Source organism: Mustela nivalis, assembly GCF_964662115.1.
Source record: "Mustela nivalis genome assembly, chromosome: 6".
NCBI lineage: Eukaryota > Metazoa > Chordata > Mammalia > Carnivora > Mustelidae > Mustela > Mustela nivalis.
Genome location: NC_139025.1, coordinates 35,533,697 through 35,556,257, shown reverse-complemented (window position 1 = coordinate 35,556,257; position 22,561 = coordinate 35,533,697). Strand labels below are relative to the sequence as shown.

At 34.8% G+C, this 22,561-nt stretch overlaps 1 protein-coding gene across 5 annotated transcripts in view; it reads left to right on the top strand.

Moving 5' to 3' along the window:
* Nucleotides 1-637: 637 nt before the first annotated feature.
* The window catches only part of FUT8 (fucosyltransferase 8), a 263,883-nt gene continuing 241,959 nt past the window's right edge, over nucleotides 638-22,561 (top strand). For 4 of the 5 annotated variants that reach the window (XM_082734107.1, XM_082734108.1, XM_082734106.1 and 1 more), the window contains exon 1: nucleotides 10,777-10,862. The gene's annotated coding sequence lies outside the window, so the exon portion shown is untranslated. Of the gene's footprint in view, nucleotides 689-10,776; nucleotides 10,863-22,561 lie in introns of those variants that run through there. The other variant, XM_082734103.1, reaches the window with a different exon arrangement.

The window sequence follows — 22,561 nt, the reverse complement described above, 5'->3', positions numbered from 1 at the left end:
TGCAGTTATAAGATGAGGAAGTTCTGGGAAAGTTAAGTTTTATTGATCTAACTTTAGGTTCACTGACTCTTATGTCATTTCCAATATGTTCTCTTTATTGTAGATACTCTTTTATTGTTCTAGAATTTCTATTTGGTTATTTTTCTGTGGTTTCTATTTCTTTATGAGCATATTTTCCTTTATTCATTGAGCATAATTACAATAGCTCTTTTAAGATCTTTATTTATAACAACATCTGATTTTATAAGGTTGATGTTTATGTATGTTTTTGTTTGTTTGTTGTTGTTTGGTCTTATTTTCTTGACCTTTGTATGCCAAATAAATTTGGATTATGGTCTTTTATGTTATGAATGCTATGGAATTCCATTATATTCCTCTATAAAAGGGCTGATGCCTTTGTGTTAGCCAGCAATTAATTTGGTTATACTCATACTACAAACTCTGTATCTTAGGAGGCAGTTGAGTTGTCAGTGTGGGTTTCTTTTTTTTCCGCCCAGTCATTAACTGTTTTGTGTCCTGGATATATACAGTTCATTGGTCAGTTGGTCTGCCAAAGATTTGGGCAGAGTTACATGTAGGATGTATGACTTACCTCTCTGACTCTCTTCTTTCTGTGATTTCTCCCCACTTTCCAGTGTTGGCAGCTGCTTTGAAAACTTCCTCTGGTATTCTGGAAGAGATAAAAATGGTAATTAAAAACTGTGGGTATCTGTGGGAATTAGGAAACTGACTGCTGCCATTCTTTTGTTCCAAGAATATACTGCCCTCCAGAGTCTGCCTGCTTCTGTTCAATGTTCCTGTGCCTTCAGATAGTTATTGTTGTTTGTACTTTTTCAAGTTTTATAATTGTTACCTGCAGGAGGATTTGGTCTGGACAAACATATTCTATTATATAGGACATGGAATTTCCCTCTTCCACTTGTTTTTAATCAAGAGTCTCATTGATTTTTATGTATTTATAGTTATTTATGGCTTTTGATTTGATGCTCAAATTTGACCATTTGGAGCCCCTTTAAGTTTACGTGTGTGTGTGTGTGTGTGTGTGTGTGTGTGTGTGTATGTGTGTGTTCTGTGTGTCTTTTTGCTGGGCCTTTATTGGGCTTTGAACTCTTTACATCAGGCATAAAATGATGTCCCAGGCTCTTTATTTATTCTGCTTTGCATATGAGAACAAGATTTAGATACCATGACCTGGGTGCTAGGTTCATTTTTCAGAGGCATCATTGCTTCTAAGATTTCTTATTGGACGAAACTAAGAAATATATAGATAAAAAAAAAAAGATCCATGTATCAATTCAAATTTAACAAAGAGTCTATTTTGTCTTAATTTTTTTCATTTTATGAATATTTTGTTTTCCCCACCATGCTAATATCTTTGTTCCTAGTAACAGATTTATCTATTTGATTTATTCTATACCATACAAAAAAGTTGTTCACAAATAACACTAGAATTACTGTTATCAAAAATCATAAAACTGAACTTCAAGCTTTCTTTAGTAGTTCTTTTTCTGTTTAGAATATATTCTACCAAGATATGCTATTGCCAGAGTGCTGTCTTTGAAAGTCATTTTAAATCATTTTTGTGTGTAGTTATTTTACTAACACAGTATAAGTTTAAGATGATTTGTTTTGGGGATTTTGTTTCTCCTTTTGATTTAATTTTATTCTTGAATATGTAAAACATTCATTTAATGCAAAAATCAAAACTATTTAATTATATGTCCTTAGATAATTATTGTTTTTACCTACATCTCCTGCCTCCTAGCCCCTTTCCCTTCTTTGCCTTTTACAAGTAACTTTAACTATTTTTATTAATTTTGGTATTATCAGTATTTTGGTTTTTAAAAAAATAAGACTATATTTACTTTTTTTCCTTAAAAGCTGGCATACCTCATATTTGTTCTGTACTCTGCTTTTATTCACACAACAATATATCCTAGAAAGCAATGTATACATAGAGATCCTCTTCATACCTTTTTACAGATACGAAGGCAAATATGAGCCACATGTGGCTACTAGAAAACTTAAATTGCACATTAAAAAATTAAAATATAGTTTTAATTAATTATGATTAATTTAACTATTTATCCAGATGTTACCATAAATTTAAAATACTATCATTTCAGACTCAAAATGAGTATTATCATTGGCATGTAATCAATAAAAAAATTATAAATGAGGTATTTTGTTTTCTTCTTTGTACCAAGTCTTCAAAATCTTGGGTGCATTGCATACTTACAGCACCTCTGAGTTTGGACTGGCCACAATTCAAGTGTACAGTAGTGGTTAGTAGCTACATATTTTCTCACAGTTTGTTTTTTGCCATTACTTATAGTTTTGTTGGGGGGGGGTAGCCATTCATATTTTAAAAAATAGGTTTTGTTGAATATATCAGTTAAAAATTTTATCTTCTGCTTTTAGATTTTGAATCACTGCTAGATTGACTTCTTATTCCTGGGTTATACTTGAAATCATTTATGTTTTCTTACAGGACTTTCATGGTTTTAATCTTTATATTTTGGTCTCTAATCCATTTGGAAACTGATCTTTTTTTCTGTATTATACAATTTTGTTTTTTTCCATTTCATTCAAAAGTTGTGTAAGATAACACTTTTTTAAACTGCAGGAGTAAGCTTTTTGTTATTTTTCATTTGTAGTCTTACTGCACTGTGATAAAAAAACACAAGTTGTGGTATTTTTAGTATTGTGAACTTAAATTTTCTGTATGACCTTACATATGATCAGTTTTTGTGAATAGTCCATTTCCCCATGAAAAGAGATTGTTTTCTCTATCAAAATACAAAATTCAATGTAGTAAGTTCAATATGTTACAATAATTTACCGTACTGATTATTTGGCTTTGGTCTTCTATAGTTTCAGCTACTATTACTCTGTTTCTATTAATTTTTTTCCTACAGCTATTCTAGATTTTTGTTTTCTAAAACTTGTAATAGGGTTATTTGGTGCAAAAGTATACATAATTGATTTATCTTCTTTATTGTTAATTTGTCCTTTAGCATAGAAAAAGCCCTACTTTGTCTTGCTAGGTGTTTTTTGGGCCTGAATTCTGCCTTGTCAGTTATTAAGATCATAACCTCTGTTTTCTTTTTTATGTATTTGCCCATTATTCCTTTCTTTGCTCATATCTTTTTCCTTTTAATGTTTATTAATGACTTTGTTTTTAGGTATTCATTGTATAATATACTATTGGGTTTTTACTTCATGAGCCAATCTAAAAAATGTTTTTCTTTTGATAGAGGAGTTAAACTCTTTGTATTTATTTTTGACACCGATATGCTAGATTTTTAGCTCTGGCAATTATTTATTAAATTTACGGTGTGTTCTGTTTACTGTGTGGCTTTCATTGTGTTATGTTTTCATTGCTCTTTTTAAGAGTTTGCTTTGAAAATTTTTTTTGATGTTTAATATATTTATTTGAATAAAGTATGGGGTTTTATTAGTAAAGTATATTAACATTTTTTTCATTAATTGTGACAAGTGTTCCATAGTAATGCAAAATATTAAACATAGGGGAATCTGCCACGTACAAAAACTCTTTGTATGTTGCAACTGGTCTGTAAATAGAACTATACTAAAATTTAAGACAATTTTTTTTTTAAAGATTTTATTTATTTATTTGACAGACAGAGATTACAAGTAGGCAGAGAGGCAGGCAGAGAGAGAGAGGGAAGCAGGCTCCCTGCTGAGCAGAGAGCCCGATGTGGGACTGAGATCATGACCTGAGCTGAAGGCAGCGGCTTAACCCACTGAGCCACCCAGGCACCCGACAATTTTTTTTTTTTAATGTAGTAGGACTGAAGGTGTCTAGTACTGGTTTTGGAAAGTAAATTTTATGTGAGTTTATTACTGAACTTGGTTCAGTTTCCATAAATTAGGGAGCTGTAATCACTCTGTTTGATGGTAAAGAGAGGAAAACATCTCCGTTTTTTAATAATGAAGAAAAATCAGTTTTTATACTGGAAAGAAATTTTTTAAGCAAGAGATTAAAGAAAACAGTTTCTTCCAGAACTGGCTACTTAAATACTGTCTTGTCGAGATGAATTATTTAGAATGTTGTTGGGGAAGAGGGCGTGTTTAGTAGTAAGGCATAAAGGTGAATTGGATATAAGCGGAAGAATTTTGATGTCTCCTAGAAGGTGTAGTTTTAGGCTTTTACTCCCAGAATTTTAGAGCTGCAAGAGATTTCAACAATTTTTTTCAGTTCTTTCATTTGTAGAAGAATGATTAGAAGTCTAAGCAAGTGATATGTTACATCCAAAATCATGTAGTAAATTGATGTTCAGAGCTGGGGCTAGATTCAAAGACTCTTCTTCATCTCTATTTTAAGAATCTTTGCTCAGTGTCAGAATGTGTTCTTGAAAGTCACGATAAGCTTGAAAGTCATGGCATCCTGAGCTCCTCATATCCTACTTAATGTGCAGCTAAGGCAATGTTACATATTTATACTAGCATTTTAAAAAAAGGCATAAGTGATTTTTTATTCAGCATTACAGAGATAATGTTAGGTCATAAGCCTCTGTCTGCCTTGTTGATTTTTTTTCCCCTCTGTATCTTATCCAGTAAGGGAAGGGCCAGGTAGAAGATTGTAGCGAATAGGCCAGTCACTATGAACTGTAGCCTGGGAGCTAGAACTGGAGGTGGTGCTGGAAACCATAAAAATGCCAGATGATATGGGGGCTGGGATGCTGTTGGGATGATGACTCCTGCCATGATTAAGTGGACCAGTAGAAAAGGGAACAGAGTAAAGGAGAGTGTGGAGCCACCATCAAACTCATGCTAATCATGAGGGCCAGTTCTGTTTTCATTCCACAGAGCCCTCTACTACTTTGCCAGCTAAGATTTAGGGTAACGATAGATAATGAAATAAAATTCATCTGATATCTGCAAAACATTTTTATTTGCAAAGTACTGTCACAAATATTACTCTTTTTGCTCCTTGCAATATCCTTGTGAGATGGGTAAAAGATATATTGTTGAACAGAAAATATTAAATGCTAATGAGTGTCAAGATGACAGTGTGTTAGAAACCATTAAAGGATATAAAAATGAATACACATAGTCTTGGCTCATGTGATGTGTACAATCTTGTGAGATGGGGTGGGGAAAACAGCCAAAGCTGTAGTGTAAGGCAAGTTGAAAAATATTTAGAAATTCAAACTGCCATGGGAATTTAAAAGGAATGGTGGTAATAATACCACCATTTTTGTATTTTGCCTTCTGATTTCAGACTAGTTAATAATAACTATAAAAGTATCTCTTTATATATATATATATATTTTTTTTTTTGCCTTCTGATTTCAGACTAGTTAATAATAACTATAAAAGTATCTCTCTCTCTCTTTCTCTCTCTATATATATAGTATGTTACTGTGCTGTTAAATAAGGCGTAACATTTCATAAGTCTATTTTGGGACTATAGTCATTGACCACACAGTAGTGGTCCAACTCTCTAAATAATAATACTAGACAAACAGGACACCCTCTCACATGTGGACATATCTGCATGGAAAAGTACTCAAGGTTTAGGTGTGGACTTTTGTCCTTTATTTTCCTTTCTAGTGTATTAAGCAATGACATGCACTTTAACTTGCCCAAAACAATGCTTGCATTCTAGTGGCAACATACTACTTCTGATACATAGTAAAGTGAGTACCCGAACTACCAAGCAAGGCAGGAGGTGTAAGTAGATTTTTGTTAGGAAGGGAAGTTGTCAACTTAAATAGCAGCAAATGAAGAGTGAGTAAGGAAGCTTCTGTTGTCATAGACATACAAGAACTCCATCATATACAGGATATAGGAGGCATTTCACTTTGTGATACCCAGCCCAGAAATGTCAAATGTTTTTCCATTTAATCTCATAATTCTGGATTTCTACCAAAAAGGAATACATTAAGATCATGGACAGTTGCTTACTGAAGGGAAACCCTTAAAAAAAGTAAGGGAGGGAAAATAGAAATTAAGTTACGTAGAATAGTCTTTAAATGATAATTAACTACATTTTCATATCTTCACAGTAATACAAAACCCAATTACTTGCAGAACTGGTTCAGCTTACTTAAATGTCAGATATGTTTTTAGTCCTCTACGTAAGTGTTTAGAAGTTACTAGTGTTTATACAAAATGAAGCTATTAATACTTTTCTACAGCACTAACTACACACCAGGAAGGCCAAGGCAAACACAAATCAAGGAATGGGGTTTTCCCAAAGCTACAGTGTGAAAAGACTATAAACATGTGATTCCATACACATGAATGGGTTTCTTTGCTGTAGGAAATTCAAATGGAATAAGAAATGGAGATGTGTAAAAAGGTTTCTTGAGGGGGAGAAGGATGACATCTTCATGCACTTAGTTTTCTGCTCCTTCTGTGGCATCATATTCTTCTCCTGCACTGTCTGATGTCCATAATGTTAGGTTGTCTCTGAACAACTGCAGGATGAGGGTGCTGCTGTCTTTGGATGAGGCTTCATTCACTATATCAGGTTCTGAAGTGGCCTCATCAAAAGCCATTTTAGCTAGTGTGTAGGCAAGCTTGGATTAGTAAGGATCTTACAGTGAAACCCAGAAAAGTTAAGAGCCAGCCTCAGGCAGATTGGGTGTGTGGGTTTCATCTCTTGCTTACATCAAAAGCCTCTTGCTAAGCAACTTGGGAATTACCTACCATTTGTTTTTGATCTTCACCACCTGGAGCTTCAGCAACATACCATAGGTAATCTTTCCTCATTTTAGGTAGAAAACCTTACTCTCTAGATTAATTGCATTGGCTGTTAAATATGCATCCAACAAATAGCTTTTTGCTATTTTTGATTACTGGATCCTGTTTATTCTTTGCGCTTAGCTGCTATTTGCCTATTTCATTTTTATGGTTATTATTCTTTTCTGCTACATGTTATGGATTTATCATATGCTTTAGAATAACTTACTAATGTATGAGTGATGGTAATTGAATATATCTAATTTTTTGAAAATGTCAGCATTCACTGCTGTCACAAAATTAATCTAATTGATAGATAGTGCTTCCACCCAAGATGGACCAACAGGGATTAGTATACTTCCACTTTTATCCATCTGGGTAAAAGATATGAAACAACAGTTTCTAAGACATTTGCCATCAGGCGGCAAAAGACTTTGATCCCTGAGTGATAGAAAATAAATTGAGACTTAAGAATGTGCTAGCCTGGAGAGAGTTTCTAGGCATGGAGCAGGTCAACAGAACCCAAGAGGAACCAAGAGATCTTCCTGAGTTGAAGGGAAGGAGCTGGGAGGCTATGGGGAATTAAGGTAGCTAGAGTTCACAGGGCAGAATATCAGGGAAGAGAGAGCTGCAAGAGAATTTTTAAGAATTTAGTTGAGTACTAATCAGTGAGGTTCCTTTCAAGAATTCAGTTGAGTACTCATCAGTGCATGCCTGTGAGGGAACTACTTGAGGCTAGGAAGAACCACTCAAAAGGAATTGAAGGAATAATACAATACTCATAGCTCACATACAATACCAGGAATAGAGCCCTGAATCCATCAGAGTAGAAAATCTTATTCACTGAGTGTCAGATAGAGCATCTCCAACATTCTAGTTGTCATTTTTAGATGTTCGAGGTTGAGTCTTTTTATCTGTCTTTACTGAAAATGTAGTCAACCTTTTTTCTAGCTTCTAGAACATATGGGATTTATAACAACTTTTAATGTCCTGGTTTCCTAATCTTATCAACTGTGTCGTATCTAGGCTGATTTTGATTGATATTTTTACTCATGGCTGCATTTTCCTTTTCGTACTTTTTTTTTTTTTTAATTTTTTTAAACCTGCTTGGAAATCAGTTGATGCTTGTCAGGCATGTAAGAGAAGACATTGTAAATTTTACCTTGTTGGGTGCAGATATATTTGTATTCCTCTGTGTGTTCTCGAAACTTTTTCTGGAATGTATTGAGTTTACTTGGAAAGTGGTCCTTTCAGGTATTACTTTTAATCTTTGTTGAATGGGACCATTTAATCTAATTGCCCCACTGCTGAGGCAGAATCTTTGTGAGTGCTTTACTGGATGCCCTGTGAATAATGAGGTTTTTCCATTTGGCTAGTCATCTGGTTACAGATGTTAAATTGAAGACCTGTTTGTTTTTAAGTTCTTTTGGGATCATTAGATAGTAGTCTTTATTCTAGGACTGTTTTTTAGCCATGCTGTGGTCTCTACTAACGGCCTGGAGTATACGAGTCTTTATTTACTCTGGTTGGATAGAAGCTCCAATGTCTCCAACCCCGTTTGAACCTTGCATTGTTTTTGTTTGTTTGTTTGTTTTTGCTCCTCAGCAGTTGTTTTTTGCCTGGCCTTGTGGAATTTCACTCTAAGTGTATGTAGATCAGTATTAAGTTAGTCTCAAGTGGACCCCTACCTAGATGTCTAGAGCTTTTTTCTGCATAACCCCTCCTTTCTGGTACATTATTCCTGTAATTCCTGTTACCTGTATCTTACTGAATTTATATCTTTGTCTCTTCAAGGCTGTGCTGTGCTTTTAATCTCTCTGCCTGCAGGGGTGTTTAGGACATACATGTCTTTTGGCAGAAAGTCAAGATGTTTGCAGGGCTTATCTAGCTTATTTCCTTCTCTCAGGGAATGCAGGTCTACACTTATTATTGTCCAATGTCCATAAACTGTTACGTCATATATTTTGTCTAGTTTTGTAGTTGTTTACTGTCTGGGGGTAAATCTGGTTACCAGTTACTCCATAATCATAATAGCTAGAAGCATAAATCCTAAACTGGGTTATTGTGGGAATTTGATAAAGACTTTTGGGTGAAGTTACAGGAAGGAGCGTTGGCTGATTTTTATAGTTGATAGCCATTTAGGAATTGTTTATGGACCCCTGCAGTAGTTGACTTAGCAGTGGTTTGTCTTTTTCAACCAGATCTGGCAGATGAGATAATGTAAATAGAAAAGCACTATACAAATGTGCTTATTATTTTTAGATTAGAGTAATTTATTGAATGTTCTTATTAATAAGTGTTCTGCCTCCGAGTAGATTTTTTTTTTTAATTGAAAGTAAAAATAGTTGTTTTTTATGCTGGAGAAGTTGGAGCTTTATGCTGGAGAAGTTGGAGTTGGTGATGATACCTTCAGTGTTATTTCTAATTACCAAAAATTGGTTTCAGTACACTTTGATGTTATTGGATAAAGAATGCTTCTCACATGTAGTAAAAATGTCAGTCCAAGACTACAGTAATGTAGTTGGCAGAAAGACATATTTCTGAAGATTGTATTGTGTCACTATATTATTCTTGGGTTTTTGTACTTAGGGACTTGCACATACATATTCAGTGAACATTTGATGTGTGAATCTTTATTAAGACCATTCACTTGTCAATCATATGATTAACTTTCTATATGTCAAACATGGTAGTAGATATTAGGGAGGCAAAAGAAATAAGAGGTAGGGTCCCTTATTAGAAGATTACATGAAATGGCACATGTAACAACAACACATTCTAGCAAAGATTAATGGAATACATAGTGATTATGTCAGCTCTCAGGGAGAAATGGAGGGGCTGGATTTTGAGAAAATTGATGGATTTGCATTGATTCACCAAGAGGATAAGGGAGAAAAAGTCCCTGCTCTACGAAGAAGGAATGGTGTGTTACAGGGTGACAGCTGAGAATGACAAAATTGTTCTGTGAATAACAAGCAGATTAAATTGGCTTGAATTGAATTCTCTGTAGAAGAGAGTCAGAAATTAGGTTGTAGAGCTGATTGTGGTATGAGGGATGTAGAAGATTTTGAGCATTAGTCTGCGAAGAGAGAAAGCTGATTGCCCCATATGTTAAAAAGTAGACAAAATTAAAGAATTTTGTGTTCACAAAGTAAGTTTTATAGGTGTTGACTTATTTTAAGATAAACTATGAAGCAAATGAAGACAATGAGTTTTGCTGTGTTTGATTACAATAAGGTAGAAACCCATTCTTTATTGGGATTTGAAAAACACTGCTTACAGAAGTGAATAAATATATAAAAGTTTTACATTGGGGTGCCTGGGTGGCTGAGTTGGTTAAGAATCTCCCTTCGGAGGACACCTGGGTCGCTCAGTTTGTTAAGCGGCTGCCCATGATCCCAGTGTCCTGGGATCGAGTCCAACATGGGGCTCCCTGCATGGCGGGGAGCCTGCTTCTCTCTCTGCCTCTGCCTGCCACTCTGCTTGCCTGTGTGCTCTCTCTCTGACAATTAAATAAAAATAAAATCTTTCAAAAAAAAAAATCTGCCGGGGCGCCTGGGTGGCTCAGTGGATTAAGCTGCTGCCTTCGGCTCAGGTCATGATCTCAGTGTCCTGGGATTGAGCCCCACATCGGGCTCTTTGCTCAGCGGGGAGCCTGCTTCTCTCTCTCTCTCTCTCTCTCTGACTCTCTGCCTACTTGTGATCTCTCTCTCTCTGTCAAATAAATAAATAAAAATCTTTAAAAAAAAAAAATCTGCCTTCTGCTCTGGTTATGATCCCAGGGTCCTGTGAGTGAGCTGGATGTCTCCGTGGGGAGCCGGCTTCTCTCTCTGCCCCTCCCCCTGCTCACTCTCTCTCAAATAAATAAATAAAATCTTTTTAAAAAGTGAAAGTTTTACATGTTATGACATATTGTAAGGGAAAAAAAAGGAATTTTTAACCCACTGAGCCACCCAGGGGCCTCGAAAAAAAAGGAATTTTTTAAATGATGCAATAACTGAAGGTATTCTAACTGAATTCTCTGAGTAAGGCTGAATTTCATTTGTCTGTTTGTTGCTCTAGGTTGCTGCATACTCATGACCCAGGTGGTATTTTCATTCAAGATAAAGTGTGTCCTGTTGCCTTTATTGATTAACTGAACAATTCAGGTTAGTATATTTTTTGTACAGCATTTCCCTTTTCTAATTATAAATTGATATGTTGAGAAATAGATAATTTTGTGTTAAAATCTATGTATGTACGTGGCAATGAATTAGAAAGACCAAGTCAATCTAAATGCTACTGAATTATGTATTAGTTAACAGACATTTTGGTACTACCTACTATGTATAGTCTGTAGTGCATAAAATAAAAAAAATGTTTTACTCCTTGTTTAGTAGTTTTGTACTTTAAGAGGCTGGTTAAAAACAAGTTGTGGCTGAATATGTTACATTGTAATTTTGGCATTGTTGTGTGACATATTGGGTGTTGAAAAGAAACAACTCATCTTAGAATTTTTGGACATTTTTATAGCTGACTTTTAAAGGATAGATTGTTGTCCAGATTTTAGTCATACATAAAAATTATTATTTGTTTTTAGTGTTGTCTGTGTGTTTTGACAAATATATATTCATCCCCATAATCTTTTTTTTTTTTTTTAAAGATTTTATTTATTTATTTGACAGAGAGAAATCACAAGTAGGCAGAGAGGCAGGCAGAGAGAGAGGAGGAAGCAGGCTCCCTGCTGAGCAGAGAGCCCGATGCGGGACTCGATCCCAGGACCCTGAGATCATGACCTGAGCCGAAGGCAGCGGCTTAACCACTGAGCCACCCAGGCGCCCCCATCCCCATAATCTTTTAAATTCATTCATGTTGTCTCTTTGTAGTCAACCTCTCTCTCATCTCAACTCCTAGCAACCACTGATCTGTTTTTTGTCCCTATAGTCTACCTATTCTGATATGTCATTTAAATAGAATCATTGAGTATGTAGCTTTTAAAATCTAGCTTCTTTCACTTAGCATAATGCATTTGGATTCATTCATGTTGTTGTACTAGTAATTTGTTTTCTTTCTTTCTTTCTTTTAAAATTCTGAGCTGTGTTCTACCAAATGGGGATATACTATAGTTGGTTTATTCATTCACCACTTTATATACATTTGGGGAGTTTCCAACTTTTGGTGATAATTTTAGTCATACTTTTTCTCTCTTTTTTGTGATAAAATACTAATATATAGCCTAATATTTATAACAATAAGATACATGACATAAAATTTACCACCTTAGCCATTTTTTTAAGAAAGATTTTATTTATTTATTTGCGAGAGAGAAAGCACCAGGGAGGGGAGGGTCAGAGGGAGAAGCTCACTACCTGCTGAGTGGGGAGCCCGATAGGGGACTGAATCCTAGGACTCCAGGATCTTAACCTGAGCTGAGGGCAGACGTTTGACCTATTGAGCCACCCTGGCACTCTGTACTCTTACCTCCCCCACTCATCTTTGCCATTTTTAAGTGTACAGTTCAGTGCTTTAAGTACATTCACATTGCTATGCAGTCATCAGAGAATTCCTGTAACTCTTTTCATCTTGTAAAATTGAAACAATATTCCTATTAAACAGTAACTCCCCATTCTCTATTCCATCCAGCTCCTGGAAAGCAGTATTATACTTTCTGTCTTTATGAATTTGACTCTAAGTAATTCACATGGGGGGGGGTTAAACACAGCATTTGTCTTTTGTTTCTGGCTTATTTCACTTAGCATAATGTCCTTGAGGTTCATCCGTGTTGTAGTATAGCACAGAATTTCCTTTCTTTTTGAGGCTGAATAGTATTCCATTGTATGTACATACTTTATTTTGCTTATCTGCTTATTGGTTGTTGGACATGGGTTTCTTCCACATTTTAGCTATTGTGCATAATGTGGCTATGAACATAAGTGTGTAAATATTTCTTCAACACCCTGTGTTTAGTTCTTTTGGGTATATATATATGTTCAGAAATGAAATTGGTAGGTCATATAGTAATTCTATTCTTAATTTTTTGAGGAGCCACCATACTTTTTTCCACAGCAGCTATACCATTTTACTGTCTCATCAGCATTGCACGTGTTTCACTGTCTCTACCTCCTTGCCAACAACTGTTACTTTCTGATTTTTGATAGTAGCCATTTTAATGGGTATGAAATTGTAGGTTTTTGTGTGTATGTGTGTGTGGTTTTGATTTGCATTTCCCTAACGATGGGTGCCACTGAACATCTTTTTATGGGCTTATTGGCTCTTTGTATATCTTCTTTGGAACCATGTCTATTCCTTTCTTTTTTTCCAATTTTGAATTGGGTTGTTTGTCTTTTGTTGTTGAGGTTTAGGAGTTCTCTCTATATTTTGGATAGTAATTCCTTATCAGATACATGGTTTACAAGTATTTTCTCTCAGTCTTTTAGGTTGCCTTTTTACTTCACAGATGTTGTCTTTTGATGCACAAAAGTTTTAGTTTTCACAAAGTCCAGTTTGTCAATTTTTCTTTTCTTTCTCCCTATGTTTTTAGTGTCATATCCAAGAAATCATTGGTAAATTCAGTAACATGAAACTTTTATCCTATGTTTTCTTCTGAGAGTTTTATTATTTTAGGTCCTACAGTTATGTACTTGATCTATTTTGACTTAATTTTTATATATATGTTAGGTAGGGGTCCAGCTTCATTCTTTTGGATGTGGATATTCTGTTTTCCCAGCACCATTTATTGAAAAGACTGTCCTTCCCACCCCTACCCCCCTAGCATTGAATGTTATTGGCATTCTTGTCAAATCATTTGACCATATATATGAGGGTTTATTTCTGGGCTCTCTGTTCCATTGGTCCATGTGTCTGTTTTTGTGGCAAACCACACTGTTTTGTTGTTGTTGTTGTTATTTTTAAAGTTTTTATTCATTTGAGAAAGAGAGAGAAAATACAAGTCAGTGGAGGGACACGGAGGAGGGAGAAGTGGATTCCCAGCTGAGCAGGGAGCCCAGTACAGGGCTGGATCCCAGGATTCTGGGATCATGACCTGAGCTGAAGGGAGATGCTTAATTGACTGAGCCAACACCACACACTGTTTTGATTACTGTAGCTGTATAGTAAAATTTGAAATCAGAAAGTGTAAGTCCTCCAGTTTTTCTGTTCTTTTTCAAGATTGTTTTGGCTCTTTGGGATCCCTTGAGATTTCATATGAATTTTAGGGTGAGTTTTTCTATATCAGAAAAAATGTGATTGGGGTTTTGATCAGTGTTGCATTGAATCTGTTGATTTCTTTGGGTAGTATGACATTTTAACAATATTAAGTCTCCTAGTGTTACTAACATGGGAGGTGTTTCCATTTATTTATGTCTTCTTTATTTTCTTTCACCAATATTTTGTAGTTTTCATTGTATAAGTCTTTTGCCTCCTTGGTCAAGTTAATTCATAAGTATTTTATTCTTTTTGATGCTGTTAATAGAATTCTTTTTGTAATTTTCTTTTTAGATTGTTCATTTTGTGTAGAAATGTGGTTTGTTTTTGTATGTTGATTTTGTATCATGCTGTTTTGATGAATTCATTTATTTTAAGAGCTTTTTCGTGGAGTCTTTAGGGTTTTTTTTTTAAGATTTTATTTATTTATTTGACAGACAGAGATCACAAGTAGGCAGAGAAGCAGGCAGGGTGGGGTGGGGAAGCAGGCTCCCTGCTGAGCAGCGAGCCCCATGCAGGGCTCCATCCCAGTACCCTAGGATCATGACCTGAGCTGAAGGCAGAGTCTTAACCCACTGAGCCACCCAGGTGCCCCTAGGGTTGTTGTTGTTTTTTAACACATAAGATTATATTATCTGCAAATAAATAATTTTACTTTGTCCATTTCAGTTTGGATGCCTTGATACATATATATATATATTTTTTTTTTACTTGACGTATTGCTCTGGCTAGAGCTACCAGTACTATCTTGAATAGAAGTGGGGAAAGTGGACTTCCATTTCCTTGTTGCTAATCTCGGAGGAATAGCTTTTGGTCTTTTAACATTGAGTATGATATTTGCTGTGGGTTTTTCATATATTGCTTATATTATGTTGAAGTAGTTCCATTCTGTTCCTATTTGGTTGTTTTCATCATGAGAGGGTATTGGATTTTATCGAATGCTTTTTTTTTTATATACCAATTGAGATGATTGAGTGGGTTTTTCTTTCATTTTGTTGATGTAGCATATTACATTGATCAGTTTTCATACGTTGAACAATCCTTGCATTCCTTTAATAAATCCCACTTAGTGGTGGTGTGTGATCATTTTAATATGCAGTTATACATTTTAAAAATAAATCATTGTATTAAAAGAATGTTTATTAGTAGAATTATTAATAGAATGTTTTATTAACAGAATCTATTAATAGAATGTTATTTGTTATTGTTAAAGAAACCATGATGATTTTACTATTGCTTTTTTGGGCTGGGGTTGCATTTCTTTTAAAAAGCATTAAAGCATAACCAAGGAATTTTTTTAAACAGATTTTGTGGGTAGGGCAAGAGACCTGCATTTATGATTTTTTTTTGAGTATATAAAGACAAGTAATTCAAAACTGTTAGAAATGGGATATATTGGATCTTGTGGTGTTTCCTGACTCTTGAAAAATCATGTTGCTTTCTTGAGTATAGTGTTAGATCAGAAATGTACTGATAGGCTTGTATAGTTAACCCTCATATAGGTAGCTCCAAAACCTACCTGTTTAGAAAAGTCAAATAAGTTATAAGAATTCTCTTGTATTAAAAATCATACTTACTCTCGAAGATGGCAAATGTCAGGCATAAAACGTCAATTTAAACTTTCTTGAACGAATATTTGGATTGACAGTGATGGAAATTGTCCTTCTGCCATGGGGAAATTAGTAATATAAAAAATTAGCTATGTAGTGATCTCAAAAAGGCTACTGATTATGTACAAGAATTATCTGGTTCATTGTGTGCTATAGAAATAAAAAGATCTTGAGCAAAGTATTGTGCTCTGAATCAGAGAATGTTGCTTTAGATTCCAGCTCTCAGCCTGGAGATTAAGAGTCTCTGCGACTTTGAACTGTTCTGTTTCTGAATATTTTAGATAAATTGTATGACTTGAATAGTATCTACAGATAAAATAGTAGATAAAATAAAATGTGGTATGATATCTGTATTTTTAATTTTTTGAGAATCTTCCATTTTGTTTTCCATAGTGGCTGTACCAGTTTACAAAACCACCAACAGTGTACAAGGTTCCATTTTCTCCATATCCTCACCAATACCTGTTATTTCTCAGTTTTTTGATACTAGCCATTCTGACTGCTATGAGGTGATATATCTCACTGTGGTTTTGATTTGCATTTCTCTGATGACTAGTGATATTCATGTTCAGAACTACCAGTTTCCTTTTTCTTAAGAGCACTATCAGGCCTAGAAAATTAGCCAAACAAACAAACAAAAAAACCAAAACACAAAAACAGAACAAAACTTATTCAAGATGCTGTTTTAGAAATGGAACCTTTTAAAATAAAATAGCATTTAAGTATTTAATTTTAGATATTTGATGTATGGGCATATTAAGAGATTATGACTCAGTTGAAGTGGTTTTAGTTATACTAAAGTACACCTCTTTGCTCTAATTTTTTTTCTCCTGTAACATCTTCTATTCATTATATTATACTAATTTCATTCTGATTTCCTAAGAATTTCTAGCCCTTTAGAACAAAGGAGACAGCTATTTGGAGAAAATTCTTCATGACTCTTTTGTGTTTCTGTCCATATTCTGAGCGGAAGCATTGACAGCTTTTTGTTGGGGACTGTCTTTTCAAGGAAATTTGTATACCAAACATCCTAGAAAGATAGAAATAGTGTTTTCCTAAGGAAAACAGGTTATAGATTTCTTTGCTGTCCAGGATAATAAAGGTAATCCCTTTGGGGAAAAGATAGGGCACATTAGCTTATAAACCCCTTGAAAGATTTGGGTTTCATAAGCTCATCTTTCTTTTCCTGTACAAACGTACTCTGTGTGCGGGCATCACTGGCTCACCTTGTGTTGCCTTTTAAGGATTAGGGCTCGGAACCAGAACAAATGATGATACTCTGGCTCCTGCTGTTGTTTTGAGTAGTAAGCTGTTCTTTGTCTCTGAACCAGTAGTGTCATATCTTCTGCCAGGATTATCTGATGCAGAGTTGCCAAACTTATTGGTAAAATAAAACTGAGTTTATTGTTTATTGCTGTGAAGGAGAATACCATCTTCAGAAGGCTTTGGTGATATTGTAGTGGGGCAAAGCCAAGGTCAAAATTTGAGAATTTGAAGTTTGGTTTGAGTCTTAAGTTGTGGTGATTGGGCTTGATTGGGATTGAATACCATAATAGTTTAGAATTGGTAGAAACAGCAAAGCAAGGATTTAAAAATTGTTGATGCTTCTTGTTGAAGAGATGATGGGTTTTTCCTGAAGCTTCTGAAATGAACAATCAAGTTATATTCATGCAAGAGTCTCCTGGAATAGTAGAGTTATGCTAATGAGAATGCTGGACTAATAAAGTCTCGTTAATATATACCAGAAGATTTGCATGTAGATATATTAGCTTCTTAGGGCTGCTGTAATAAATTGCCACACCCTTATGGCTTAAAACAATAGGCTCTTTTCTCTTCCAACTTTTGGTATTTACAAGCAGTCCTTAGTGTTTTTTGTTTCCTGGCAGCGTAACTCTAATCTCTACCTCCATCTTCACAAGGTGGTCTTCCCTCTGTATCTGTAACCCAAATTTCCCTCTTCCTATAGGGACTCCAGTCACTGGATTAGGGCCCACCTTAATCCACTATTACTTCATGTTACCTTGATTATATCTGCAAAGACCCTATTTCCAAATAAGGTCACATTGACAATGAATGACTTTTGGGGGGACACTATTCCCCAAGTACAAGGATGCAAGGGAGCATGTGGTTTCAGTCATCAGTATCTAGTGTGGCTAGATGATTTTGTTTCTCAGTATCCAGGACACTGTGGCTGGCTGATTGCTTAGCATGCATGTAGGATAAAATCTCAGACTCTTCAGAGTTCTTGACAAAAGGATGATGTAGTGGAAAGAATACCAGTATGGAAATCAAGTTGCCTTGGTTCTAATTTGTGCCCTGCTATTAAATAGCTTGATAAAGTTACTGTCTTCTCCAGCTTTTAGTTTCTCAATGGGTATAATGGGGAGGTCTGGAAGAAAAGAGGAATGGACCAAATGATCTATCTGTATGGGCCTTTGTAGGTCTCGGATTCTGAAATTTGTTGAGTTTCTGCTATATACCATGCTGACAGTAGTTTTGATAGAGTGACAAAATTTAAAAAGGAAGTAGAGAATGATTTAAATGCTTATATGATAAATTCTGACTTGTGAATGTGGCCTTGTTTACATTTTGCTTACTTGGGTGAAGACCACTCATGAAGATAGTAAGTAAACATGAAGTTAGTCCTGATCTCTCTGATTTAACCATATTTTGTTTTTCAATTTGAATAATATATTTGGAATAGAGACATTTTTGAGGTCAGTTAATTCACTTGAAGTTAGAAAAATGTATCATTGCTGCACTCTCTCAGCTGAGTTCAGAAAATGAAATAATCTTTTTTCAAGTGAACATGAGAGGGTAGATCTCCCTTCATTGCACACATTGCTCTATCATAATATTCCTGCAGTCAAGGGATCTGAGAAACATTTCTCCTAGAGAATGGTAATAGACTAATGAGGTGGAGCCTGGTCCAAGAGTTCTAGGTGTAAGTGATTCTTATTACATTGGATTTTTTAACATTTTAAATAGCTCACTGCAGTGTTGTTTGAATTCTGTCTCCGAATGTTGAAAATACATAATAGTTACTTCATTAACATTTTGTGGATACTTATGAGGAAATTTTTTGGTAATACTAAAACCATGTGTGGTTGTGTCTGTGCTTGTTCTTTTCAAGGTACAAATTAATAATGTCTATGTATTGGTGGTAAGTATAAATACAGGTTGAACCAACATCTTTGGATTTGCATTAAAAGTGACTGAAGTAGAAGAAAATGGATTTTTGATTCATCCCATATGGTAGAATTTCAGACCCATCTTTTGTGAAACCCTGGAAATCTCTCGACACTTGAATTTAAGGATCTTCCAGCATATAGCTCTTTAATTACAGAAAAATTTTCCCAGGACCCTGTTTTCAGGGTTGGTTATTTGGGTTATTCAGAGATGATCACCAGAAACTGCAACAATGGTGATTTCTTTTTTTTCCTCTCTTCTTTTCTTTTGTTTTTAGTTTTAGAAGAATATTAGAATATAAAATTTGCAATAATACATAGCAGTACTTGAAATAAAATACGTTAAAAAGGGGGTTCCTCAGTGGTCAGTTTGTTAAGCATCTAATTCTTGATTTCGGCCCAGGTCATGAATTCAGGATCTTGAAATGGAGGCAGACATGCCACCTGCTGTTGGGCTCCATGCTTCGTGCAGAGTCTGCTTGAGATTCTCTCCCTTTCTCTCTGCCCCTCTCCCCTGCTTACATACAAGCGCATGCTCTCTCTCTTAAATAAATCAATCTTTGAAAAAATATGTTAAAATGATCATAATTAAAAACTAATAAAGTATAGATGCTATAATTATGGTAATAAAAATACATACCTTCTGTATCAAATTTTCTGTTCACATTTCCATCCTTCAATGAAAAGAGTAGGAGAATGTTTTTTTAATGTGCTGTCCACATCAGTGAAAATAACTTGACCTTTAAGACGCCAAGATTTTGGGCTCCTGGGTGGCTCAGTCAGTTAAGCAACTGCCTTCAGCTCAGGCCATGATCCCAGAGTCCTGGGATCAAGCCCTGCATTGGGCTCCCAGCTCCACAGGGAGTCTGCTTCTCCCTCTGACCTTCCATCCTCTCATGCCCTCTCTTACTTGCTCTCTCAAATAAATAAAGTCTTAAAAAAAAAAACACAAGATTTTTTTGACTTGTGGGCCATTCTGATGAATCCTGGAAGGCTTTTTTTGAGAGGTGTGGGTGGATATGGTCGCTGATGATTCATGTTTTTATTAAACTTACTTGGATTTTCCTCCTCATTTTAGACCTTGAAGTTGGTTTGCTAATATTTAGCAAGATAAAGTTTCTTCTTCTTGTAAGAAATTTTTTTCTAGTTTCAGAGAATTTTGAATTGGCAAAGACTAGAAAGTAGGGTATGGATATGTTTGATTTATTTTATGGTTTGGAATCTTCACTTTCTGTGTAGTGTTTATTTTGTTGGATTCACATATGCTTGAGAAATTAAAGGATTCTCCTCCCCCAGCCCCCAACCAGCTACTTCTGTAGTTTCATAGGAAAAAAAAAAAAGAAAAAAGGGAAAGAAGGAAAATCATGATCATGTTAAACACATTTTTTTCCCTTCTTCTTAAATACCTATTCTGAATTAATGGACTCTTGTGCTGGTTGTTTAGTTGAAGGTTTTTTGATTGATTGATTTGTCAGAGAGAGAGCACAAGTAGGGGGAGCAGCAGGCAGAGGGAGAAGCAGGCTCCCCACCGAGCAAGGAGCCCAGTGGAGGAATTGATCCTAGGACCCTGGGATCATGACCTGAGCTAAAGGCAGGTGCTTACCCAACTGAGTCACCCAGGCATCCCCCCCCTCCCCTTTTTTAAAATAGATTTTATTTTTTGGAGTAGTTTTACCTGTAGAGAAAATGCAACAGGAAGTACAGAGTTCCCTTATATCCTATAGTCTTGTAATAATTGCTTATTACTACCAGGTATTTTTTCCCTTACAGTTCTTTGGGATTTTTTATGTAGATCATACTGTCTGTGAACAGAGACAGTTGTATTTTTTCCTTCCTACTTTATATAATTTATATCCTTGTTTTACTGCATTAGCTAGGGTGTCCAATATGATATGAATAGGAATGGTGAGAGGGAAAATCTTAGAGGGAAAGTATCTAGTTTTTAACTATTAAGAATGGTATTTGCTGTGGGGTTTTTGTAGATTTTATTAGCCTGAGGGATTTCCCTTGTACTTCTCTTTGCTGAGTTTTTATCATAAATGGGTGTTGAATTTTATGAAATTCTTTCTCTGCAGGTATCGATATCACATGACTTTTCTTGTACAGTGTGTTGATGTGTGATGGATTACATTAAAAAACTGATTTTCAAATGCTGAACTTGATTTATATATTTAGAATAAATCTTATTTGGTTGTGTGTATAATTTGACTTGCTGATATTTTTTGAGGATTTTTTGCATCTCTGTCCATGAGAGATATTTGTTTGTAGTTTTCCTTTCTTGTAATGTTGTTTGGGTTTAGTATTAGAGTAATGCTGGATTCATAGAACAAATTAGAAAGTGCTCCCTCTTCTTTCTTTAACAGACTACAGAGAAATGGTATTTCCTATTTCTTAAGTGTTTGGTAGAATTCATCAGAGAAAATATCTGGGTATGGAGCTTTCTGCTTTGGAATATTGGTAATTATTTATTTAATTTCTTAGATTAGTATAGGGTTATTTGTGTGATCTGTGTCTTCCTTGTGTGAGCTTTGGTAGATTGTCTTTAAAAGAATTGTTCCATTTCATCTAAGTTGTCAAATGTACGGGCCTTGAATTATTTATAATATTGCTTTATTAGCCTTTTAATGTGAATAGGATCACTAGTGATGGGCCCTTTCTGATATTTCTGATATTACTAATCTGTTTCTTCTCTCCTTTTTTCCTGACAAGGGGTTTATCCATTTTATTGATCTTTGAAAAAAAAACAGCTTTTACTTTTGTTGCCTTTCTCTTTTATTTACATATTTTCAGTTCCATGGATTTCTGCTTCCAATTTTTATTATTTCTTTTCTTGTGCTTATTTTGGATTTTATTTGCCCTTCTTTCTCAATTTCCTATGGCAGAAGCTTGAATGATTGATTTTAACTCCTTCTATTATTTTAATATATAACTCCCGTGCTATAAAAATTTTCTCAGGAAGAAAAAAATACAATAGTATGTTTACTGCATTCCACAAATACTTTTGTTTTATTTTCATTTTTACTTAAAGTATTAATTTCTTGAGACTTTCTTTTTGACTCATACTAGTATTGTGTGTTATTTAATTTCCAAATATTTGGGTATTTTCTAACTATCTTTTTGTTACTAATTTTTAGTTTAATTCCATTGTAGTCTGAAAGCATACTTTGTATGATTAAGGTGTGTTTTCTGGCCCAGAATATAGTCTATCTTGAAAAATGCTCTATTTGAGCTTGAGAAGAATGTGTATACTGCTATTGTGGAATAAAAGAGTCTGTAGGTGTCAATTAGATCCAGTTGATTGATGATGCTATTCAGTTTTACAATATTCTTACTGATTTTATGTGTACTGGTTCTATCAATTACTGACTAGAGGGGTGTTAAAGTCTCCAAATATAATAGTGAATTCATGTGTTTCTCTTTGCAGTTTACTAGTTTTGACATCATTTATTTTGATTTACAGTTGCTAGGTGCATACATATAAAGGAACTTATATCTTCTTGGTGAATTAACCCTTTGACATTGGGTAATGCCCATCCCTTATCATTGGCTGACAGTCTCTGTCTTTTAGTTGATGTATTTAGACCATTGATGTTTAAAGTAATTATTTGTATACTTGGATTAATATCTACCATATATATTTTTTTAAACTGCTTTCTATTCCATGCCCTTGCTGTTTTTTCTTTCTTTTTTTTGGTCTTCTATTCTGTTTCTGCTTTCTCTTGTTTCATTTGAACATTTCATATGATTTTATTTTTTTATCATATCTTATATATCATTATACTTACTGTAAAATTTTTTAGTGGTTGCCCTGGAGTTTGTAATTACACATTTACAACTAATCTTTGTTCACTTTCAAATAATAATATA